Here is a 26,447-nt window from a genome sequence, read left to right on the forward strand (position 1 = left end):
TTTCCCTTCCCTATAGGTCAGCGATTTTCAACCTTTTTCATCTCATGGCACACATAAACTAATTTCTAAAATTCTGCGGCACAACAAAAAATATATTTTTGGCTGATTTGACAAAAAATAGGTATAATTTTGATTCATCACACCCAATGGCTATTGTGTTGGCTGCTGTCATTTTTTTATATAACAATCTAAGGGAAAAGAGTCAGTGCCCCTAACTAAATGGTCAGGTATTACACGTTTTAAAAAATCTTGTGGCACACCGGTTGAAATCTCAGCTGTAGGTTTTAATCTTAAGGCTCAATAGTTATTTACTCACCAACTACAGTAAACCCTTGGAAATTGTATGCAAAATTGTGGTATGGGTCTATAGGAGTATTGTTTTCGGTTTTCAAAAGGGTATGTGTACCTGAAAAGGCTAAAAATGTGTAGGTCTCAGTCTAAAGTGCAAACTCCTGAGCATAGAATGCAAGCCCTGCATGACCTGCCTATTCCCATCCTTCCAGCTTCCTTTCTCCCCACATTCCCACCCATACTTATCTTGCCTTAATTCTTCACTGCAGGCCTTTGTCCACGTGGCTTTGCTTCTCAGCTTGGGAAGCCCTTTCCTTTCTTTTTAGCTGGCCTAACTTTTGCCAACCAGTAAGTTACCTTCTTTCTTTCAAAAAACACCTCAGGTCACAACCTACAGTAAGCTGTGCACGCTAGGCAAATGGGGTGTGAACTCTTGCTTCCCTGAAGCCAGCCTACCAATTGCTCTTTCTTTTAGCATTTACCTCTTGGATTTTCAAATTGAACCCCAGGCTGCATTTTTTTTAAAAAAAATCTTTATCATTGAGAGTATTACATATGTCCCCCACTTTTCTCCCATTGGCCTCTCCCAGCCCACCCTCGTGCCTCCCACGTATGATTTATAGTTGCCAGCAGATTTTCCCCCACACACCTTCCTGTTACAGAATGCTGTATGGGAATTTTCAATATGAAAGTTTTATTTTATACCTAGCCACCACATGGTGTTACATATTTAACAAATCCTGTAATTCTAATATTCAGTGACCAACTAGGAGGTAATTTATCTGGATTATTGTTCCTAGTTTACTGCAACGCCACCCAAAAAAGGCAGTTTACTATCATAATGTGTCCCTGAAATTATCTACCCTGGAAGATGTTCCAACTTTTTTAGATAAACCTTGCTCTAACTAGTCTGCTAATACCTTACAGCACCGTCTCTCACAGTCTTTAAAAAAAAAGTATTTTGTTGCATCCAACGAAGCTCGTTGCCCTCTTTGGTCCAAGGATCTGTGCGAAGCGTATTTCCCTGCTAGTAATCCATCAACACAAACAGCGCTCACCGCGCTCAATCACCAGTCCCCGGAGTTTCCCCAAATAGCTTACACCACGCTCGCGTGGCCCTGGACCCGAGGCCCGCTCAGCGGAGGGGAGGCCGACCACCGGCGCCTCGGGAGCGCGGGCGCAGCCGCTGATTGCCAGCCGCGAGGGGAGAGCGTCGGGCTTCTGGAGCGCGGAAGGCGCTCAGAGACGCTGCTGAACTCGGCCTTGACTGCGCCGGGGCCGTTCCCGCCCCCTGGAGCTGGGAGCCGCGGGGGCCCGCACCAACCTCCGCCCAGCGCCGCCTCGCCGCGCACACAATGGAGCGCGTTGGCGGCGGGCCACTCGGGCGGCCGCTGGTCCCGAGCCCAGGACCCTGGCGGGCTGGGGAAGCAGGCCGGGCTGGGGCCATCGAGAAAACCCCAGGACACCCTCCGCCCACTCCCACACTCCCAAACGGCTGCGAGCCGGTAATGCGAGCCGGGATGCAGAGAAGGGGGAGCGAGCGGAAGTGCCACCCCCTGCAGTCAGGGGACGGTGACGTCACCGCTACTGTTAGCCTGTAGCGGGGGCGTCTGCCCGTCACGTGATCTAGCCCTCTCCTCCTCCCCCCTCCTCCTCCTCCTCCTTCTCTTCGTCGTCTCCCCGCCCCCCCAATCCCGCGCCAGCTCCCTTCCCCAGCCCGACTCCCCACTTTCGCCCTCCCTCCCGCTTAGCAAGGCTGTCAACAGCGCCAGCTCCGCCCCCTCCCCCGCGCCCAGTGTAACAGCCCGGCGGCGCGGCGGGCTGTCGCGCTCAGGTCCTCGCTCTCGGAGGAGCGCGCCCCTGCCTCCACCCAGCCCAACCCCTGACGCTGGGTGCGTGGGCACTGGATCCGGGGTGCGCGGGGTCCTTCAGTAACAGCGATTTTCTGCTCAGCCGAGTCCGAGCTCCGAGGGCGCCAGTCCCTGGCAGGTCGTCGGGGGTTGGCCCCCAAGCGGGAGCGGCAGCCGGGGACCCGCCCCTCAACCCCTGTCCTGCGGCCCGCACCTCCGCGGCGCTCCCGCCTCCGCTCTCCCTGCCGCCTGGACGGCGCTCGCTAGTCCTGCCTGGTGTCTTCTCCGGCGGCCGCGCGGGCAATGGTTGTATGACTGGGGGCCAGGCGCAGACCTCCTCCTTGAGTCCCCTCGGCCACCCCACCGTGGACTCCTGGGATTACAGATTTGGTGGCTGTCACTGCTGCGCCTGGTTCTATTTTTTCCCTCATTTCCCTTCTAAAAGTAGAGGCTGGGGGGAAGGAAAAGAAAACCCGGTGCCGAAAGGGGCGGTACAGACTGACCTGTCATCGGTGGGGGAGGAAGACCCCTGGCCAGGGCGAGTTTCCGAGCCCGCGCAGGGACTGGAGCCCTGGGTTCGCACGGAGTGGCGCGGCGGCAGCGGCGCCTCGGCTAGGTGTCCCCTTGGCGGCGCGGCCGCGCTGCGCCCGCCCCCTCCCCCGGCGCCGCGCTCCCAGCCCAGTCGCCAGGGACCAGGGAACCCCCCAGCTCGATTTTTTTGTGCAGTTTCAGCAAAGCTCCGAGGAAGTTGGTCCTTTTGTTCCACTATTTATAGATTGCGTCAACATTGCGAAAAGGAGAAGGCGGAGCGGTGGCCCCTCCCCCTCCTCCCACCGGCTCCGGAGAGAGAAAAGCCCCAGCACACGACCTAAGTACACAGCGCGGTAGTCGCCCGCCAGCCCCAGCCTCCCGCTCGCCGCTTCCCCCTCCTCCGGAGCGCTGCCAACGCTGTCACGTGTCCGCCAGGGAAAACCAGCGGCCGGGGGCTCTGCGCTGCCTGCCAGGCTTCGTGAAGGCAGCGGCTGTGTCGCTCACCCGTGCGCCTAGCTGGTGGGCTCCGGCCGTGGCCCAGGCGTCGCGCACAGCGTGGGCACCCCTGCCTTAGCCACCCAGCGGGTCCCCTTGGGTCCCCGGCTTGTGGGTGTGTTCCCCAGTTTTCCCCGTTTCCGCCCTCTTCCTCCCTCCCTCTTCGGAGTGCCACCGCCCTGGTCTCGGAGTGTGCGCGCCTTTGGGCCTCGCCTGGGAGCCAGGGGCCGGACTTGTCTCTGGCGCCACCGCTTTCCCAGGCCTTGAGATGCCAGTCTTCCCTGGGCCCCGCACGGTTGGGTTGGGGCGGGAGACGGAGGGGTGCGGGGGTGGCTTGCGGCAGCTCGCAGGGGTGGCCCGCGGAGCGCTGGAAGCGCGGAGGGGCCTTGATCAGACCGCGGAGACGCTCTCCCCAGATGCCCTCCCTGCTCCGCAGGTGCAGCGAGCGTGGCGCGAGCTCACTCACTGCTTCCCGGACAGCGAGGCACCAAGCAGTTTTCAGACCTGGGCCGCAGTGGAGGGGCGGGGATATAATATTTGAGGAGTTACTGGAAGCTGGATCGGTGACAAAAACATTCAAACTTTTCTTCAAAACGCGAGGGCGAAAATGATAGGCCCCGTCATACCCGCGAAGTGAAACTGAGCTCCCTGGCGGCCTAAAGCTTCAGTTCCAGAGCTCAGTGTAAACAGGGAGGGTGGTAAATACAACTGCAAGTAGCTAGTCTGAGTGTGATTTACCTTCGCAGCTTCCTGTCTTTTCCCTACGTGATTTATTTAGATCGGAGTTGAACTTCCCTGGGTCGGAATAAAATAATTTTGCCCATCAGATCAGGGGTGGTGGAAAGCTGGGGGCTGAGCTGGGACAAGTGCAGGAAACACGTCTGACTTTTCCAGGCAGCTGGACAGTGTGGTAAACAGTCTGGAAGGGTTATGTTACTTTTTAAGGAGTTTGGAGGACTGTTCCCTGCACCCCCGCCTCCTTGGGCTCAGGAGCAGACTGGGGAAAGGGGCGAAGCGGGACTCTGCACCAGCTGCCCCGCCGCCCACCCCAGCCCCGCTGCCAGGCCGGGCACTGGGCTCATCCAAACTCTGGAAGGATTTCGAATGGGCCACACCCAGCAGCAATAAGTTTGCCTTTCTCTGAGAAACCTTTCCAGGTTTGGGTCTCCCCTCCCCCCAGGGGGGAAACCTTAGGCCATGAATTCATCCGTTTAGCGTTGCGTGCTTCACTCCGGATAAAGAGGGAGGCGAGATTAAGTAAAACGAACCCGTGCAGTGTTTGCTGGGTTTCCAAAGCGCAGAGCTGAACCCACCCTCAGCAAATTGGGCGCGCGTTGGTCTCCTCACACCTAAAGGTGCTCAGAGCCTGGCGCGGGGGCCTGTTTTATTCTCTGGGCTCTCGCGCCTTCTCTCCCGGTTTCCTTACAATTGAGTGGAAGCCCGCTGGCCACCCCTCTTCCAGCCTTTCTATTTTGCTTCGTTGTCTGTATTTGAAAGACAATGCCTACCTTTTCGTTTCCCCACCAATTCTGAAGTATACAAAGCAAGTTTCTTTGCAAGAAGAAAACAAGTCAGGGCCTCTTGGCCCTTTTGGCCCCTGTTAGGAACAAGGGTGCGCAGGCCCCAGCTTTAGCCTTGCTTTCCCCCCACTCCCCGCCCAGCTTCCTGCCAACCAAGGTGTCCACTTGTCAGGCACACGCTTCCCTCCTCCTCCCCCCCCACCCCAACTTTCTTCTTTCGCAATCTTCCCAGCTGCAGAGAGAAGGGAGCGAAAGCAAAACGAAAGCACCCGGGCCGCATCAGCTGGAGCAGCTTCCCAGAGCGCAGCCGGGGGTGACCAAGGTCTGGGGTCAGGAAGCAAGGGTGGGCGCCCCAGCTTCGTGGAAACCGGGTCGTGGATGGTACCGGAAGGGCGCGGGGAAACTCTTCCTCCTCTTGGGAAAAGTCAAGGGTACGATAATATATACCAACCCAGAAGGGAACGTTTGGCCTGGGTCTTGAGTTGAAATTCGAGACTGATTGGACCCTGAGGAGGGGAAGTAGAGGCAAAGGATTGTGGCGGGAAGGCTGGCGTTGGCCCCCAGGGGCGGATCTCGGGGAGAGACCCAGGCGAGGAGCCTGGCGCGGCTCCCAGAAGCCAGGGGGACTGGAGGCCCACGGAATTGTTCCACTGATGTTGGATAAGCATCCGCCTCTCATCCAAAACCAGAGCCCTAAGCGGTATAAAGACGTCAGGACTTCAGGAAACTTTGGTGATATCCTTCGCACCCGCCCTGCTCCTTTGCGGTCTTCACTGCAGGGACCAGGCGGCCTGCGCAGATTTGGACGGAAGCGCAGCCGGCGTGGGCGGCCTTACCAAGACCTTTTCAGTTAAGGAAAAGCATGAGAATATCTTCAGAAAGTGAAGGTAACCCCTCACAGCCACCCCTCAGGGTGGCAGCCAGCCCGAGTCTGGTCAGCTAAGACGAGTCCTCACTTATCCCACCGTCCTCCGTAGCGAATCAGCACTGGAATACTGGCCCGCGAGATGCTCGCTCTGTCACTCCAGTACATTTACGCAGCCAAACAACTAACTTTATTCTATTTAATAGCACCTTTGTTGTGTTTTTTGGCAAATATTAAAAAAATCATGTGATCCTAAATGAGTCGACTGTGGAAACATAGTTTATGCCAGTAGTTGGGTCTGTACTCTCTCACTGGCACCTAATGCAGGGGGCACGCAATGCTGTTACACCTCTAGCTGTTCAGAGGCACGTTCACAAAATCCCTTTCATTTTTTAAGTAGGGAGACTCGAAATTGTATACTTGTTTGCATTGCTTAGATTATGAATTGCTGCCTATTTATTCACTAACAGGACCAAAAACGGCTGTAATCTTACAAGATGCAAAATTGAGTTCCCTTAGGCGAACTTTGGGAATACAGTCTTGGTTTCCTGCTGATGTTTTGCCGGTAACAGGCAGTAATCAATCTCAGAGTAGCGTTGTTCGTTTTTATTCCTCCCCTCTTCATCACAACTGCAAATACCAGAAAGTTCTAATTGTAAAAAAGATGGCTTACTCCACCAGAATTTCTTTATATAATGGTGGGAGGAATGCTGTAGGTGAAATAGTCTCTTAGGCTAATTCCTTTTTAAGAGCGTCTGTTTCTTAAACACACAAACAAAAACCACAAAAAACTCCGCAAAAACTGTTTTCAACGCAACAGGCTGATATAAATGCCTGCTTGCACCATGCCAGCCCTTGGTTTCAGACGTGGCCAGTGTTCTCACTTTCTTGCAAGTTTTCCCCCTTGTAACTTATTTTTGGGAAAAATAAGCTCCATCAGGTTATCTTGCTAAACTGGGCGTCTATAATTATGAAATTGGTCTTTTCTCCTCCACCTACGTAAAAAGTACAGATCCCCCCGCCCCCCCACACACCCTCCGCATTCGCAAACGGTGCTTTGCCAGGGTTAGGTTCAGACTTCAGTGCCTACGACGTTGTCCGCCCGAGGCAGTCCCTTGAGCCATCAAAGGCCAACCTCGCTCACACCACTGGAACCCGCACCAACAGCTCTATTTGGAGTCCAGGTTGGAAACAAATCTGTGCTTTTCGCGGTGAAATGGGAACTTGCCCAAGCGATGCATCTGGCTTTAGATTTTATGGGGAGTACGATCTGGACAAGGGAATGAATGACTGTTTCAGGCGCGGCGACACGCTCCTCGCGAACCCGGGGGCTCCCTGGGGCCAACAGCGCACCCAGGGTGGACCGCAGGGCCTCCGCCAACCTCGAGGCGCCCGGGTTTGGGTTAACCCCACACCAGTGCTCTGCCTTCTCCGCTTCGCCTGGGGTCGCTCTCCGCGGCCGATGGTGCTCGTAGACCAGAGGAGAAAGTTTGAGACAGAAGATCACATGTCCTTAAAGGGGCTGGGGAAAGGAGACGAGGCTCTTCTCAGTCAGTGCCAGGAAACTCCAACACCCCGCACTCCCCGCGAGGGGAAGAAAACTGTCCCGGGGAGCACAAGTGTCCCCGAGACTTTGCCAGAGTTTGGAGAGTTCGGAGGTAGCGTGACCGACCCCTCCCCGCCCCCCGCCGCGTTATTTCACAACACCCTTCGGGCTGCATTAGGCGTGGACCCAGGCAGGGTGTGGAGTAGGGTGAGGTGTTTCCCGTTCCCTCAGCAACGGGAAACCTTATGGGGTTAAAATGGCGCTGCGGGTTGGGCCGGAGGAGTGGTGTCTCGTTTGGCCTGGAGGGCGGGAGACGCCGGGTGGGGTGTGGGATCCCGAAAAGGGCCGGAGAGCCGGACGTAGGGGAGGTGTGACACCAGAGTTTCTGCGATCGGAAACTGGTTCCAAGGACGACTCCCGCGGGCCCGCGGGAGTGGGGACCGAGCAGGGGCGGGGCGAGGGTAGAGGGAGGGAGCAAGTGGTGGTTAGTGCACGTCTAGGCCCCCAGGACGGGGTTAAGTCAGGAGAGCGCCGTGGCACCAAGCTCTCGCTGGAGAAGAGACTCCCCCTCCCGCCTCCCCACGACTGGGGCCCGGCGGGCGGAGGGGGCGGGCGGAGCGCCACGCCGAGCCGTGGACGCTGAGGTCTGCAAGTTGCCTTCGGAGCGGGGCGGAGGCGCTTCTCCAGGCTCTGTGGGGAAAAAACCCATCTAAAAGCGCACCCCCTTGGCAAGCTGCCCCGTGGTCCTGGTAAAGCAGATAGAGAGGGACTCTGGGAACGAGGGAAAGCTCAGTTTAGAACTTCCCAAAGTTTCCAGGTTTGTCAAGGGAGTGGGGACCTTGATAGCTCTGGAACTGCCGCGCCCATTCCCCCCTCCAGAACAAAGCTGAAGGAGCGTGCTCCAAAGGAGAACTGAAGTTCAGGCCCCGCGGGGAAACCCAGCGGCCCTTGCCGGCTGCCCTCCGGCTCACTGCTCCCAGGGCCGCGGGGAGCGCCCGTAAGCCGCATGGGGCGAGAAGTGCGCGGCTTGGGGCTCCCCGGGCTCTGGGTCCCGTTTTGGCCTGAGCGTGACAGCCGGAAACGCTCTGTCCCGTTTGTTGTTGTTTGTTTGTGTGGTTTTGTTTTGTGTTGTGTTGTTGTTTTTTGTCCCCCAGTCAAAACATTTGGCTGAATCTCTGAAATAACTTGTTTGATAGTCTGTAAAAGAAACAAGACAAATAGACCTACCATCAGGCTTGCGTCAGAGAACAATTTCCCCTGGACTATATAGCGAGGTTGGTTTTTTCATTAGTTGCAGGAACTGAATTTTTGATGATTTACCTGCCTGCTGGAGCTCTTGGGTGTATTCTCCTCTTCTCCTTTCCCACTTCATCTGATTATCAACTCCTTTCTCATTTTTTTTTTTTTAAAGTTCCGGGCACTCAATTCCAGGTATCCATTGTAACACATGTAGCCGCTAATCTAACCCAGCCTTTATCAATAGTCGCTACAAGCCACAGTGTTTGCATAGCCCTCACAAAACGGGCCACGTCTTCGGTTCCTGTGAACCACAGCAATGGAAAAGTTTTGCTTTGTATGTTCTTTTTTTTTTCTTTCACATAGTGTTCAGCGATGGTGCTCTCCTCCCAGTAGCAAGTTCCCCTTCTTCCCAATCAGTTCGGGACTTTTTGATGTTTGCAGGGAACTAAAGAGTTAGAAGACGTCACTCCCCCCACCCCCACCAGACAGGATTAACACTAACCAATGTAATCAGTTAAACAAAACAGATTTTAATATCATTAAACACTGATCTCCCCGTTAACCTTGGCAATTATGTCACTTTGAAGAAGGAAGTAAAAACGAAATTCTTGAGAATGAAACAAAGTTATGGAAGCTATCTATCTGAGGTACAGATGTAGAATAAGAAAGTTTCCGTCTTTTTTTTTAAAAGCGTTCTTATTGATAAACAATTATTAATATGAAATAAAATCTGTAAAGCTAACCCTATCACGGGTGCTTGCACATAGTAGGCATTCAATAAATATTTAGTCTCCTTCTCTCCATTTCTTCTCCCCATCCTTGGATATTTTGGCAGGAGATATAGGCTTCCCAGTGGCTAAGGAAATTATGCTCAAACTTCACTTCTGGTTCATGTAATCTCCACTCACTTGAGGAAAAAAAAAAACCCTCACAAAATGTATCAAGGGAACTTTAAGAGCTTATTAAAACTTAATGGAAATAGCTGGACAAAATAAAAAGTATGGTGGTCACATACATATAAATCCGAAACATTAAATTATTTCAAACTTTTCAGTGGCTGTAAGAGGCAACTATTACCATTTGATTTCGTTTACCGATTTCTACAGTAAAAACGAAAATTGTGGGCTCCTGCTCACTTCCCGCATTTCTGTTAGAGCTGCATTCACCCACAAACCTCTCTCTCCACCTCACATTTTCATAACGCAAGTTTTATCTGGACGCAGTTCAGCTACCCACGTTTGAGACTTGTGCTCATTTTTTTTTCTTTTAAAAAATGAGAAAATTGAGTAGGAGGTTGTAGCACTCGGTGGTGAAAACCCACCTGTCCGCTCCTCCTGCGCTGAGTTGCTGGAGAAGACAGGCGCGGGTGCGGCTTTTCGGATTCCCGCCAGGTCACCTGGTCGCCCTTTTTGGGGGGCCCCTTCTTCGGGAGTAAAGTCACTTCTTAGTGAGTTTCCTGGCAACTCTGTACTGCTTTTTAAATGGAGAATTCCCGCACGTTCGCCTCGGCTTACAGGCTTTCGAGCCTCAAATTGTTAAGAATTTTAAAACTGTTCAGCGCAACTCTTTTGCTCTTTCGCCTAAAAAAATGAGGCGGGTCATGGCAGGTGACCTCCGCCACCCAGGCGGGTCTCAGGCTCCTGAAGCCCCGCTGCCCTGCGGAACGAGCCAGGGAGCAGTGGCACCTCCTCGGTGCGGGCGCCGGGAGTCGGCAGCGGTGAGCGTGGGCACCGTGCGCGCGTCTGGAAAGCCGCGCCCAGGGTCGCCTGCTGGGCGCGAGGAGAGCTAGGGGCACCGATCCCTTCTCCCCGACCAGCCCCCTTGGGGATATGGAGAGACAGAGGCGCGCAGTTGTGGCTTCGGGGCTAGAACTTGGCTCTTTTGAGATCTTTTTAGCTCCTTTTAGAAAAGTGCACCATTCATGAACAGAGATAAATGTCTCCTCGCCCTCCACTCCAGGGGTCCGCCAGCCCCGTGGGAGTGTGAATCCTCCGAATCCCGCACCGGTTCCTGCTCACGCAGAGCCCAAGGCGGGGCGTAGGGGTCAGAGTAAGTTCAGAGCCTGGAGCCCAGTCTGAATTGAGAAAAAACAAAATCCAAGTCTTGCTCAGGACTCCAGCCAGGGGCTCAGCCCAGAGTCCCCTCAGAACCGTCCCCGCAGCGCGGAAGTCGGGGATTGCTCTTCTCTGCGCAACTGGACACCGTGCCTGAAGGGCCTGCGGAATCACGCGCTCGCCTTTTGTGGGGGGCTGGCATCCGTGTGCCAGGGACGTTGTTTTTGCCAACTGAGACTTGGAGCGAGCCCCCAGGTTCCATCCCACCCCGCCGCCCGGGAAGAACTCCAGGGCTCTCCCACCTGAACGTGCAGGGGTCATCCGCGGCTCTCAGGGGGTCTCGTGTCCCGCGGGGCCTCGCACGGAGGGGCACAGGCAGCGGGCTTGCGAGGACGGCGTCGCGCCGCGGAGCCAAGGGCACAGGGAGCCAAGGGCACAGGGAGCCACCGGGAAGGGCAGCCCACGCCGGTACCGGTGCCGCAGAAGTCGGAGGTGCTTCTGGGCTGGGCCCGGAGTGAGGGGAGCGGAGGGGAATTGCTTCTCCAGCTTCGTGGTGCAGGCAAGTCTGACGGGGAAGGGAGAAGGGGCAGGAACTCCCAGTTCTTCTCGTGGATCTTGTGGATCTGAGCCGGTCAGCGAAAGCACTCGGGGTGAGGGGCGCAGGAGCCTGAGAGCTTCGAGCAACGAGCTGGGCCTGACCCCAGCGACCCAGCCAAGCTTCCAGCCAAGGGAGTGCAGGGGCCTCGGCCTCCTGGGTGCTGGCCACAGTCGGCCACAGGTCCTTCAGTGGAGACGGCCTAGCCCTCTGAGAGAGCCTCCGCAGAGGGCCAGATGGCAGGGAACCCCCAGGCACCTGACCTGGACACACAGAATCCACAAAGGTATTTCCAGGCCTCAGTCGCTTCTGGCCAGAGGTTAGTTAGCTCAGAGTCGGGTTTCTTCTTCCACGAAAAAAGAATTACACAAGTCTCTCCAATCTGTAATCAGTGAACTCAGGGGCTGACTACTTTCTTAGGATCTTATCAACATTTTTGCCTGTAGAAGTGAATCTGGGACTGTCTTCTTCCCTCGAGACAGCTGGTCACACTGACCAAAGGTGGGTTGCAGGCCTGGGAAGGCTTTAAACATTGTTCAGGTATGTTTTTCCATCTTGGGACTTGCATATTCCCCACACTCCTGGGCTTGCCAGGGGAGGTACTGCACTGTATTGAGGAGGTGGGCTTCCCTGCAGAACTAGCCTGACAAGGGGGTGAGAGGCCAACCTGGTAGACTTGAGAGTGACTACAGGGAGCCATGTAAAGGACCAGGAGGCAGGACCCAGAGCATGTGTGGAGGACTGGGGGTGGTTAGCATAGTTCTCTCTCTGTGAAAAAGAGGGCAGGGGAGTTTTGCTGCCTTGATTAAAAAGACAGTGTGGATATGGCCAGTCCAAAGGTGGATGAGACAAGGCCTGAGATTCCAGAGACCAAGGTAGGATTGGAAATCTGTATTTTTCCTGTTTGAATTTCTTGATTTTAAGGTTCTTTCCCATTTGTTTTCTATTTACTCTTTAGTGTTTTTCGAAAATCTTACCCAAAGAAGTCATTCAGTTAACAGATATTTGATGAGAGCCTACTGCATGCCAGGCGCAGGAATGGGATCGTGTACAAGACAGTTCCTATCCTCACAGAGCTTACAGTCCAATTTTCTCTGTAGAGAAAAAACATGCCATGAAAGGGACACACGGACATATCCCTGGTGAAAGTGTTACTTAAAAAAAGTGTTACTTTGACATCACAATTGTTAATAATGGAAATACTTAGATGTGGTACTTCTTTAAAAATTTAAACTCCTAATTGGAGCTACTGAATCCCTTTGTAGCATTGTCAGTAGGGCAGGAGGGAACAATTCATTGAGTGCCTGCTATGTTTCATAGGCACTCCACATATATTACCTTTCCTAAGCCTCATAACAACTCCACAAAGTAGGTGTTTTTGTTTCCATTCTATAGATTAGGACACTCAGGCTCAGGGAGTTTATGAAGGTCACTTGGCAAGTAAGTGGAAGAACTATCTGTTTCCAAGTCTGTGTTCTCTTCACTCTTCTCATGGACTCTCTTCCCAATCCAGAGGGTAATGATCCTAAAAAAGATACTCATATTAAGGGAATTGACATTTGAGGACTTTAAATATTGGTGGAAAAATGGGATTGTGTGAATTTATAGTATCTTTATAAATTATACTTTATGGTTGCCAGTACAAAAATTAAGAGATCACAGTAAGAACACCAAGAAAGTTTTATTCAAATTGAATTCACACAATTTGATTAATTTCTCTTTACCATCCTTTGCTTGCTAGAATATTTTCAGAATAAAGAGATGTTAGTTTTGTTTTATTATACAGAGCAACATGTGTGTATAGTCTTACATTTAAATGTAAATGTTTGATTTTCTAATGTGTAGTCTTTAGGTCACTTTCCTTGGGTTTTAACTGAAGATGACTTGTCATTAGTATGTAGACCATCTGGGGAGGGATTAGAATAATATTATAATTTTATAGAATGATGACATTTGATATGTAAAAGGAAAGTTTTTTGTTTCTAAGTCTTAGAGTTCCATTAATCAATCAATTAATTCAATAACTATCTTTTGAACACATACTACCTGTCAGATGCAGTGCTGTGTACTAAGGTTATAACACTGATCAAGATAAACTGAGTTTGCTGTGGAAAGTATATAAGGAAGGAAGTAAAACAATGCTTGCTCAGTTCCCACTATGAGGCAAACACTCTCCTAGACTCATTAAATCCTTCAGACAAGCCTGTCTGTTCCTTTATATACAGAACATGCACAAAAAAGGGAGGCTCAGAAAATTTAAATAACTTGGTCAAGATCACACAGCAGTAAGTGGCAGAGCACCGTTTCAAACCCAGCAATGAAGCTTATGCTTTCTCACTTGACTAAGCAAAAACTGAACATTGTAGTTATTTTCTTCCTCTTTGGTCTCTTTCCTCAAGTAAATAGCTGAATAGCAATTCTTATCCTGTTTACCTCATGGAGCAATCTTAAAACCCAAAAGCAGTGTAAAAATTTTATTTTTTAAAAGCTGTTCCTAATAGTTCAGCTTAATTAATCTTACAGGAGAAAAAACATGAGTCCTAACAACAGGTTTATTATAATAATCTATTGTTGAAAAAAACTTCTAGTTCAGTAGGGTCAGAATTTGATGAATAACTGATGTTCTTTGCTTTATTAATTAACTTAATGACAAATATTTAATGCACATGATAGAATTACAGAGCCTGTAGATAAGAAATTAGGGCAAGTCCCTTGTCCAAAAGTGCGTGAAAGAGACATATAGACAGGGAAATTATGAAAATGTGTGATAACAGGTGCTGAGATCTCTTGGGAGCTAACAACATTCTGAGCCTCCCTCACCTAAGCTAGAAGCTTTGCCTCCTAAACGTGTTTGTCAAGCTAAAAGACAGCTGTTAAAAATAAAATAGCACTTCAATTCTTGCAGAATCAAATTTTCTGGAGGTGAAGCCTATTTTAAACAAGTTCTCCAGTAGTTCTTAAGAAGCCTGCTGAGACTAGAATTTGGGAAAAGAGCTTGACCCTTGGTTATAGTCAAGTAGCCTAAAGAAAAATAGCCCCCTAGCCCCTGATAGTGTGGACAAGGATGTGGTTATACTATACCAGCAAAGGTTAAGAATGTAAACCCACTAAGGGAAGTTGGTGTGCTAAGAAATGAGAAAGATTAGCAGGAAATCTTCAAGACAGATATAGATGACATAAATTATAACACATTACTAGTATATGGGTTGGGGAAGCATTTTGCTAATAGTTTTATCCATGAGTTCTTTTAAAACAGTTAGTGGATGTCACTCAACTCCAGAGCATCTAATCCTATCTAATAAAAGAGAAACATGGTAATTAGCCATAACTTCGCTACCCTTCCCATTGGCTAATCAGGGCAATATGCAAATTAACTGCCAACCAAGATGGCGGCCGGCAGCCAGGCACTGAAGCAAACAGGAGGCTTGCTTGCTCCAGTGACGGAGGAAGCCAGCGTTCCCCGCCTGCCGCTGCTGGGCTCTGAGCTTGCACTCTAAGAAACATTGTTACAAATATAGAAGCTAAACAAAACCCCAGAAACCTGCTTTCAGTCAGCCGGGATCTCAGAGCTGGAGTCGCAACAAAGTTTCAAATACAGAAGGTAAACAAAGTGCAGAAACCTGCTTTCAGCAGCCGAGGTCTGAGCAAAAGCCGGCTCTCAGCTCCAGTGACAGCCATAGAAGGTAAATAAATCCCAGAATAAAAAAAAAAAAAAGGAAAAACGGAGAGGTTGGGAGGAGCTTCAGTCACCCGCCAGCCTGAAAACGGCCCTCAGCCCCTCATCCAGACTGGCCAGGCACCCCAGTGGGGACCCCCACCCTGAAGGGGGTGTGACCAGCTGCAAACAGCCATCATCCCCTCATCCAGGCTGGCCAGGCACCCCAGTGGGGATCCCCACCCTGAAGGGGGTGTGACCAGCTGCAAACAGCCATCATCCCCTCACCCAGGCTGGCCAGGCACCCAAGCGGGACCCCCACCCTGATCCAGGACACCCTTCAGGGCAAACCAGCCGGCCCCCACCCGTGCACCAGGCCTCTATCCTATATAGTAAAAGGGTAATATGCTTCCCAGCACCGGGATCAGCGGAGCCGCGAGGCCTCCCTGGCCTGGGATCAGTGAAGCCACAAGGCCTCCTGAACCCGGGAGCAGCGGAGCCACGAGGCCTCCTGGCCCCTGGAGCAGCATGACAGGGGGCAGCGCCCAAACCCCCTGATCGCCCTGCGGCTCTGTGTGTGACAGGGGGCGGGGCCACAACCTCCCTATCCACCCTGCTCTGTTCCTGAAAGGGGAAGCCGCCCCAACCCCCTGATCATCCCTGCTCTGTGCCTGATAGGGGGGAGCTCCCCAACCCCCTGATCGGCCCTGCTCTGTGTGTGACAGGGTGCGGTGCCCCAACCCCCCATGGGCCCTGCTCTGTGTGTGACGGGGTGGAGCTGCAACCTCCCCATCAGCCCTGCCCTGAGTGTGACAGGGGGGAGTGCCCCAACCCCCTGATCGGCCCTGCTCTGTGGGTGACAGGGGGCGGCGCCCCAACCCCCCAATCGGCCCTACCCTGAGCGTGACTGAGGGTGGCATCACAACTTCCTGATCCGCCCTGCTCTGTGCATGACAGGGGGGAGCTCCCCAACCCCCTGATCGGCCCTGCTCTGTGTGTGACAGGGGGGAGCTCACCAACCCGCTGATTGGCCCTGCTCTGTGTGTGACAGGGGGCAGCGCCCCAACCCCCTGATCGGCCGGCTCTGTATGTGACAGGGGTGGTGCCACAACCCCCTGATCCGCCCTGCTCTGTGCGTGACAGGGGATGGCGCCGCAACCTCCCCATCGACCCTGCCTTGAGTGTGACAGGGGGCGGTGCCCCAACCCCCCAATCGGCCCTACCCTGAGCATGACTGAGGGTGGCATTGCAACCTCCTGATCCGCCCTCCTCTGTGCATGACAGGGGGCGGCATCGCAACCTCCTGATCCGCCCTCCTCTGTGCATGACAGGGGGCGGCATCGCAACCTCCTGATCCGTCCTCCTCTGTGCATGACAGGGGGCGGCGCCCCAACTCCCCAATCGACCTTGCTCTGAGCCCGACCAGGGACTGCGGGGCAGGCACCTAGGGATTGGGCCTGCCCTCTGCCACCCTAAGCCAGCAGGTCGTTATCTCCCGAGGGTCCCAGACTGCGAGAGGGCACAAGTGGGGCTGAGGGATACCCCCCGCCAGTGCACAAATTTTTGTGCACCGGGCCTCTAGTTAATTAAATAAGAGTTCAGCAGAGAGTCCAATTTTTTAAAAAAAATATTTTATTGATTTTTACAGAGAAGAAGGGAGAGGGATAGAGAGTTAGAAACATCCATCAGCTGCCTCCTGCACACTCCCTACTGGGGATGTACCCGCAACCAAGGTACATGCCCTTGACCGGAATTGAACCTGGGACCTTTTAGTCCATAGGCCGACGCTCTATCCACTGAGCCAAACCGGTTAGGGAGAGTCCAATTTTTTTTGAAGCCAAGGAATCTTTTATTCAAATGAAACTTTAATGAAAGGCTGACATATAAAGAAGAACTGTTGAGGCTAAAGAAGAGGATGGATGAAGAAGAGCTGGGTGCCCAGAAAACCACTACGCAGTCAGCCATGCAGTCAGCAGTCTATGAGGGACTTGAGCCAGAGACTAAGCTTGCCTTTTTTGTATTCCAGGCCTGGCACCATGTAGGCACATAAGATGTGCACAGTATTTGATGACTCCCATGGACTGAATGTCCCCCACCCCAGTTCATATATTGAAAGCTAATCCCCAGTGTGATAGTGTTTTGGAGATGAAGTCTTTGGAAGGTGATAATTATGAGGGTGGAGCCTTCATGTGTGGCATTAGTGCCCTTATAAAAGAGACTCCAGAGAGCTCCCTCACCTCTTCCACCATGTGAGAATAGTGAAAATATTTCTATCTGTGAACCAGGAAGCTGACCCTCACGAGACACCAAATTTGCTGGTACCAGGATCTTGGACCTCCCAGCCTCTAAAACTGCGAGAAACAAATTTCTGTTGTTTATAAGTTACCCAGTCTATGGTATTCTGTTATAGCAGCCCAAATGAACTAAGACAATGACTGGATGAATAAATTAATGAAATGCCATAATTTTTACTTTAAAATATAATCGAGGAGCAAAAACCTTGCTGATAGTTTTATCAGTAAAGACCAAGATAAATAATCCATTTAATAGCTCATTTTCATCACCAAATTCTCTTAGCCACTTATGGTCTTGTTTGCCTTTTTTAAAATATAAAGTTAGTAAGCATTTGGCTTTTACGGTCCAATTTACTCTGGAACTATTTTCACTTGATTTCATCAGAAAAAGAACCCAGGTGAAATCAGGAAAATCCAGGCTGTGTGTGTGTGTGTGTGTGCGCGCGCGCGCGCACTCGCGAGTGTGTTTTGGATATGGGGGGAGTTGGTGGTAGTATAGGACAAAAAGGAAGAAAAAAAATTTCGTTTTAAGAGTCACACATAACAATTTCATTGTAGAATTTTGAAAAATACAATGAAGTACAAAGAAGGAAATAAAATTACTTTTCCTGAGAGAATGCTGTTATCAGTATCTTGCTTTTATGACTAAATAATATACATGTATATTTCCTTTTACTAAATATTTTTCTATAATGTGATTTAAAAAAGTTTTGTATCATAATCTATGGAAAGATGTATCACATTTTGTCAAACAAATGTCTTATTGTTGAACATTTGTTTTTGTTTTTATTTTTTCCACTATTATGAACAATGGCACATAAATACCCTTTAGTCTTTGTGTGTGTGTCTGTGTCTCAGTATTTAAGGTATGTGTATTTTTTAAGGCTTTGACATATATGGGAAAATTCTGGAATGGTTGTACCAAGATAGACTCCTGCTGACGATGTATTCAAGTTCTTGCTTCGCACAATGGAGTTTTACTCTTTGTCTGCAATTACATTCTGATTATGATCAATATTGGTTATTTGACAGTGAGCGCACTCCTTTCCTAGCTTTGGGAAGGAAGAGAGGCTTTTAAAGGCCTGAGTGTAGATATTTTCCAGAATTTGCAATTAAAAATCTATCTTGATTTTTTTTTTTTTTTTTACAGACCCATACATACAGAGAACAAGCTGATGATTGCCAAAGAGGAGGGAGTGGGGGGGATGGGTAAAAAGCAAAAAAAAGCAAAAAAAAAAAAAAGTTTTTTCTTAAAAAGCACCGGAGTCTAAGGAAGGGTGTTGAGCTGGCTCCATGGCAGCTGCTCTTAATGCCCACAGGGCATTCTGAGTGTTTCGGTCTTGACTTCAGAGCTTCATCCTGGGCCTAAATGAGACATTACCCTAGATCAGCTGTTCTCAACCTGTGGGTCGCGACCCCTTTGGGGGTCGAACGACGCTTTCACAGGGGTCGCCTAAGACCATCGGAAAACACATATATAATTACATATTGTTTTTGTGATTAATCACGATGCTTTAATTATGTTCAATTTGTAACAATGAAAATACATCCTGCATATCAGATATTTACATTATGATTCATAACAGTAGCAAAATTACAGTTATGAAGTAACAACGAAAATAATTTTATGGTTGGGGGTCACCACAACATGAGGAACTGTATTAAAGGGTCGTGGCATTAGGAAGGTTGAGAACCACTGCCCTAGATGAACCTCTGCCACCATGACCACCACCACTTCTGAACTGAGTCTATCTTGGGCTGTAAATTGCTTTGGGAACTTTTCTAGATGTTAAATTTATTTTTGTGGAGGCTGAAACTAGTCACTTGATCACATTTGTGAAATGAGTCACATTAGGATAGAGATCTAGAAGGGTTGTAAATTATTCTGCCTAAATTACAGCAATAATGACTATGTATATTAGCATTTGTAGCTAACACTATCTCTATTAGTCCCTCTCAGTTTGACTTTTTTTTTTAATGATCTATATACAAAGTGTGTGTGTGTGTGTGTGTGTGTGTGTGTGTGTGTGTGTTATTTTGGAAATTTTGAACAAGAGTTCCATATGTAGTTATAGTATACTGCTATAGCTAAGTATGATCTCAATACACACACACACACACTTTACTCATTTAGGGAAGTACGTGGACCTTCTTTTCTTTCTTTGCTTACAAGACTGAAAACTGGCAGAATCTTTAATTTGTAACTTGGCAGTATTATAATTTACAGGCAAGCCAAATTGGGTGAAAATTGCTTTAGAATTTTTTTTACTCTAGACAGTGAAAATCATGAAGCTGAGTGTGCACATTGGGACGTTTTCAGCTTGATTTTTTACCACATTCACTGGCACTGACAGAGGTAGAGCTTTCCAGTAAAGGTGTGTGATGTCCAGGGGTAGGTGTGGGGATTTATGCCCATTCTATATGTGCTCTTAATGTTAAAATGGACTGTGGTCTTGAAATACTGATTGGGGAAATATGAAATGTGAATTTATCTGAGCTTCATAAGTCCACAGACTCAAGGATTAGGAGGTCAAAATCAGACATGTTTCCAGGCCTGAGCTTTTTCTGTGGGTTCCTGGAACATTCGTGGTACCTGAGGCACAGCAGGAACCTGACAACTCTGAAAACAGGCTTTCTCTTTTGAATGTTGGGGGTTTTGAGATCAACTTCATAATGAGGGAGGGTTCATGAAGTAATGAAAAGCTATTTCCTTTTTAAAAAAGTTCAGAAAGCAGCACAAACATCTGGTAATTTATTTAAATATTCTGGTTCTCTGAATTACCCATTTCCTTAATATATATTTTACTTATTTTTCCTAGGGGGATAAATTTCCACTTTGTGTTTTTCCCAGTTCAGCTGTGTTAGGCTACTCATTGTAGCATTTAGATTACTTGGTATTTAAGGACAAGGGTAAGGTCCCTATCACTCAAGCTAAGATTTTCAGGAAGCAGGGGTAGGGGGTGGAGGGATCAGGTGTCAGAGGCAAAGGCTTTTTGCATGTTGAACAGCTTCATTACATTATGGTTTCATTTTTTATAAATTAAATAAAGAAATAAATGGCTAATAAGACCAAGTGTATCTTTTAAAAAATAAATAAGCAACAATATTTACTCAATACTCATTCTCTTTCTCCTCAGAACTTAACTCCTTTTTCCAATTTCAGAAGTCATGAAAATTCTTTCTCCTTTCCCTCTCTCCCTTGCAATATCCCAAATGGTGAACATGTATGTGTGAACCGCAGTGGTCAGAATATTCAGGAAGCTAGGATGAGAAAAACCAGCTTGATTTCTGCACTTGGAAAATAGTTTATGTCTATTTAGGGATGATTCAAGATCTGGACTGATGTAAAAACTTGGACATACTTAGATATTTCATAATATCAGATAATGAAGCAGCATTTATAGCTTCCTTCTGTCTCTTTTTCTGTTTTACTTACCATATTTGTAGTAAGTAAAATAGGCATGGTTTTAAATGTTCAGGATTGGACTATTTTGGACTAATTGGACTCTATTATCATATGTGACTTGCCAGTTTAAAATCAATTAAAACATGAGAAAAGAAATGAGATATATTGATTAGTATGACTATGCTAAATAGAATTTAGTCTAGTTGATTCATTAGTAGGCATTTTAGGATATTAAATTACTACTGTGAACTTCAATAGGTTATAAAAAACTAGAGGCCCAGTGCACAAAATTTGTGCACTCAGGGGGGGTCCCTCAGCCTGGCCTGTGCCCTCTCACAGTCTGGGAGACTTTGGGGGATATCCTACTGATGGTTTAGGCCTGCTCCCCACAGGGAGCATTCTTAGCGCTGCCTTGGTGGCAGGAGAGGCTCCCACCACCACCACTGCACTAGCCAGCCGTGAGTCTGGCTTCTGGCTGAGCAATGCTCCCACTGTGGGAGCATACTGACCATCAGGGGGAAGCTTCTGCTTTGAGCATCTGCCCACTGGTGGGCAGTGCATGTCATAGCGACTGGTTGTTCTGCCATATGGCTGAAAGCCGCTCTCCAACATCCCCCGAGGGGTCCCAGATTGTGAGAGGGTGCAGGCCAGGCTGAGGGACCCCATCAATGCATGGTTGGGGCCGGGGAGGGACATGGGAGGTTGGCCAGCAGGGGAGGGACTGTGGCAGGGCTCCAGGGTGTGTCCAGCCCGTCTTGCTCAGTCCTGATCAGGTGGACCCCAGCAGCAAGCTAACCTACCAGTCAGAGCATCTGCCCCCTGGTGGTCAGTGCATGTCATAGTGACTGGCCGACCAGGCGATTGTCTGCCCCCTGGTGGTCAGTGCACATCATAGTGAGCAGTTGAGCGGCCTTAGCATATCATTAGCATATTATGCTTTGATTGGTTGAATGGCCAACTGGACGACCGGACACTTAGCATATTAAGCTTTTGTTATATAGGACTCGAGGCCCGGCACACGAAATGTGTGTGCAGGAATGGTCCCTAGGCCTGGCCTGTGATCAGGGCCATTTTCCCTGGCTGTCGCAGCTGGCCCCTCCCCCCACCTCAACCCACCCCCGGTTCCCTGTTTGCCATTGGGCGATTGGAGCCTGACGACTGGGGAAGGACCAAGAGGTCAGCCATTCCCACCTGCCAGCTGGCCCCGCTGCCACTGCGGGTGACCCTCTGTGTGTGGGGTGACTGGCGGGGGCCTTGGCCTGGTGCCGCCCATGTCCCCTCCCACCCACCCTTAGTTCCCCATTTGCCATTGGGCGATGGGAGCCTGCCAGCTGGGGAAATGGACCGAGAGGTGGTCAGTGCGCCTCATAGTGACTGGTCGAGTGGTCATTCTGGTCGTTCTGCCATTAGGGTCAATTTGCATATTACCCTTTTATTATATAGGATTGTCACTATGTAGTATTGGACAAAGAAGTGTCGGAACTGGGCTTAATAGATACAAATTTAGTGTTATAACCTGGTAGTTGCCTATTTGAATATCCTGCTGCAAGTATGAATGCACGTTGTTTGCCCTCATTTCATAAAAGTATATTGCAGAATATATTTTTAAAAATTGAAGAGTTATATGAACTGGCTAGTTTATTTATCTGTTTTAAAAGTGAAACAATAATTAATTGTGATTTGTGGGTCACTTCTTCTCCCCCTAATATTTAATCTGTTTGCTTAAATAAATGAAGGAATATTCTGGATTTGATCTTCTCCACCTCATAAATTTAGGAATATTATGAAGTGACACTATGATACTTGACTGTGAAAAGGTATATATTTGTACCTTATTAACTGGGTTCTCTCATCAGTGCCTCTTTCTGGTTCAGATGGAATGATCAGCTTTATAACTAGGCCTGGTGAAATAAAAACTGAGAAAGAGGGGCCTCCTAGTTCCCCATATTCTGAAATGTTACATTTCATAGTCACACTTTGCTATCCTGCAAATGTCAGTGAATATATGCACAAATCCCTGCTAGAAGAGTATGATGCCCTGTGAGGAAAAGATAGGCCTAAGCCCCTTTAAGTATGAGGATGTGTTGCAACAAGTCCCAGAAATAGTTCATTTTTGAGATCCAGAATGATCTGTTTGGCTTTGAGGTACACAAAATCAAAGCATTAGCAAGAGTGAAAATGTCTAATACTCTGTTATATCAAACTTATTTGATTAATGAGAGGGTTGAGAGCTGTGGACGTTTTAGTTGTTTTGTGTGTGTGTGTGTGTGTGTGTGTGTGTGTGTGTGTGTATGTGTAGATGGTCTTTAGTGATCCAGATAGTGTAAGAACTGTTCTGGGGGTCTGATCCCATTGAGAACAACTCCAACTTTCTCATCTGACCCTGGTAAACTTTGAATATCACTCAGCACAGTACCTGGCTCATAATAAATGGATTTGCTTTATAACTGCTATAGAAATTGATCCCTCTGCCATGTGGTTGCTTTCTCCCTGGCCTCCCTTTCCACCCATTTGGCCTTTCATCCTGAATTTGGATCAGAACCTTTGGGGAAGGGTGGAAAAAAGCAGAATTGACAGTTATCCCAGTGATGTGGATTCTAATTCATTAAGTTTACTTTTTGGGGGGAATTGTGCCTGTAGTCGTTTTGTGGGAAGGATGTATTTCTTAATGACTAACTCTACATTAAGCTTTTTTTAGACCCAGGAGGGAATATAAAAAACAATTAGCTAGAAGGGACATAATCAAGAGTATGAGATTTACACTCAACCCAAGAAATATATTTGCATATCAAATAAATGACAGTCATGCTTGATGTCTCAGAATCTTTAGCTATCATAATCAGTAAAGAAAGTGAAAACAGATGTTTTCATTTAAGCTTTCAATTGTGTTACTATTAAAATAAAAACAAAGTTTCTTTAAGTATCCTTCTAGGTCCAAACTAATCATTTCTTCTCAGAAAGGCCAATGGCATTTTGAGAGTGGAACAATATTTTAATAGTTCTCCATGATGCTACATACAGAGTTTGTCCATTTTCAATTTTGTTGTACATTTCTAAAAGTGCTATTTTTATTGTGGTTTCAGTGATTCTCATCCAAAATATTGCAGCATCATGTCATGGAAAAACCCTGGATTGGGGGAATCAATTCTCATCTGAATTCTTCCACTAATGAAAACACTTTGGGAAAACCACATTAACTATTTGGACCTCAGTTTCATTAGCTGTGTTGATCTGCTATGTTAGGTTTCTTTTTTAATCTAACTTTTAAAAAAATATATATTTTACTGATTTTTTACAGAGAGGAAGGGAGAGGGATAGAGAGTTAGGAACATTGATGAGAGAGAAACATCGATCAGCTGCCTCCTGCACACTCCCCACTGGGGATGCGCCCACAACCAATGTCCATGCCCTTGACTGGAATCGAACCTGGGACCCTTTAGTATGCAGACTGATGCTCTATCCACTGAGCCAAACCAGTTAGGGCTAATCTAACTTTTTAAGTCTTTAGTAGAAAATGCACATCATAGCTAAAAGGATACTCATCTATAGAAATATGACATTTCAAGCTTTAGAGTAATACTGCATAGCATTTAAAGTGAATGTCAATGTTGGTAGATGTGTAAGTCTTAGATTAGAAAAGCAAATACCAGACTACTGGTCAAGATGGCAGCGTAGGTAAATACAGTACTCTCCTTCTCCCCAAACCACATAAAAATTACAACTAAACTACAGAACAATCATTATTCAGAATTACCTGAAATTGAGTCGGCTGGAAGTCCTACAGCTAAGGAATTGAAGCAGCCATATTGAGACTCTTGGTAGGAGGGGTGGAGATGCAGAACAGTCCCACATGCACCTGTGGTGGATAAAAATCAGGAGGGGTATGTCAGCTGCAAAGGTTTCCCTGAAGAGCAAGGGGTCCCAACCCTACACCAGTCCCCACAGGCCAGGGTTCTGGTGCCAAGAAGAGAAGTCTCCATAAATTCTGACTGTAAAAACCAGTGGGGGTTGTGAGGGAGATAGAAGGCTTCTGGAGTCCTAGGCAGTTCTAAAAGGGCCCATGCATGGATTTACCCAGACTTACATCCCATAAACAAATTGAGAGAAAAAAAATCACATACTAGTAATCATATCAATCAATACAGAAAAAGCCTTTGACAAAATCCAACATCCTTTCTTGATAAAAACTCTCAACATAGTGGGAATAGAGGGATCATACCTCAACATAATAAAAGCCTTATATGACAAACCTACAACCAACATCATACTCAATGGGCAAAAACTAAAACCATTTCACCTAAGAACAGGAACAAGACAGGGATGCCCACTTTCAGCACTCCTGTTTGATATAATACTGGAAGTGCTAGCCATAGTGATCAGACAAGAAGAAACAAAAGGCATTGAAACTTGGAAAGAAGAAGTAAAACTGTCATTATTCATAGATGACATGATATTGTACATAGAAAACCCTAAAGACTCCATCAAAAAACTGCTAGCGTTGATAAATGAATTCGGCAAAGTAGTAGGATACAAAATTAACACTCAGAGATCTATGGCCTTTTTATACACCAATAATGAACTCACAGGAAGAAAAACTAAAAAAAAACACCCCAATCCCATTTACCATTGCAACAAAAAATTAAGATACCTAGGAATAAATTAACTAAGAAGGTAAAAGACCTGTACTCGGAAAACTACAGGACACTGAAAAAAGGGATAGAGGAAAACATAAACAAATAGAAGAATATACCGTGCTCATGGATTGGTAGAATCAACATCATTAAAATGGCCATACTACCCAAAGCAATCTACAGGTTCAATGGAATCCCCATTAAAATACCAATGACATATTTCACAGACCTAGAACAAACTCTCCAAAAATTCATTTGGAATAAAAAAAGACCTGAATAGCCACAGTAATCCTGAGAAAAAAGAACAAAGTTGGAAGAATCACAATAGCAGATATCAAGCTATATTACAAAGGCACTGTTCTCAAAACTGCCTGGTATTGGCACAAAATCAGAAATATAGACCAATGGAACAGAACAGAGAACTCAGAAATTGACCCAAGCCATTATGCTCAATTAATATTTGACAAAGGAGGTAAGAGCATACAATGGAGTCAAGACAGTCTCTTCAATAAATGCTGTTGGGAAAATTGGACAGATACATGCAAAAAAATGAAACTAGATCACCAACTTACACCAAACACAAAAATAAACTCGAAATGGATAAAGGACTTAAATGTACGACAGGAAACCATAAAATCTTAGAAGACTCCATTGGCAGCAAAATAGCAGACATATGTTGTAGCAATATCTTTACTGATACAGCTCCTAGGGCAATGGAAACTAAGGAGAAAATAAACAAATGGAACTACATCAAAATAAAACGCTTCTGCACAGCAAAAGAAACCATCAACAAAACAATAAGAAAGCCCACCCTATGGAGAACATATTTGCCAATGCTATCTCAGATAAGGGCCTAATCTCCAACATTTATAGGGAACTCATACAATTTAACAAAAGGAAGATAAACAATCCAATGAAAAGACGGCCAAAGGACCTAAATAGACACTTTTCGAAAGAGGACATAAGGAAGGCCAAGAGACATATGAAAACATGCTCAAGTCACTAATCATCTGAGAGATGCAAATCAAAACTACAATGAGGTACCATCTCACACCTGTCAGAATGGCTATCATCAACAAATCAAAAAACAGCAAATGCTGGCGAGGAAGTGGAGAAAAAGGAACCCTTGTGCACTGCTGGTGGGAAAGCAGACTGGTGCAGCCACTATGGAAAGCAGTATGGAGATTTCTCAAAAAATTAAAAATGGAACTCCCGTTTGACCTAGTAATCCCATTTCTGGGAATATATCCCAAGAAATCGGAAACACCAATCAGAAAGGGCATATGCACCCTTATGTTCATAGCAGCACAATTTATAATAGCTAAGATTTGGAAACAGTCTAAGTGCCCATCAGCAGATGAGTGGATTAAAAAACGGCTCTCCATTTACACAATAAAATACTATGCTGCTATTAAAAAGAAGGAACTTTTACCATTTGCAACAGCATGGATGGACCTGGAGAGCATTATTCTAAG

General features: G+C 47.8%; 1 long non-coding RNA gene across 1 annotated transcript in view; it reads right to left on the bottom strand.

The window, feature by feature from the left end:
• LOC102442415 overlaps window positions 1-3,436 on the bottom strand; it is a 78,833-nt gene extending 75,397 nt beyond the window's left edge. Inside the window, exon 1 of the long non-coding RNA XR_002827564.1 lies at window positions 2,645-3,436. This is a non-coding gene — a long non-coding RNA (uncharacterized LOC102442415). The remainder of the gene's footprint in view (window positions 1-2,644) is intronic.
• Window positions 3,437-26,447: the final 23,011 nt, after the last annotated feature.

The sequence above is a fragment of the Myotis lucifugus genome, unplaced genomic scaffold, assembly GCF_000147115.1.
Source record: "Myotis lucifugus unplaced genomic scaffold, Myoluc2.0 scaffold_7, whole genome shotgun sequence".
Classification (NCBI taxonomy): Eukaryota; Metazoa; Chordata; class Mammalia; order Chiroptera; family Vespertilionidae; genus Myotis; species Myotis lucifugus.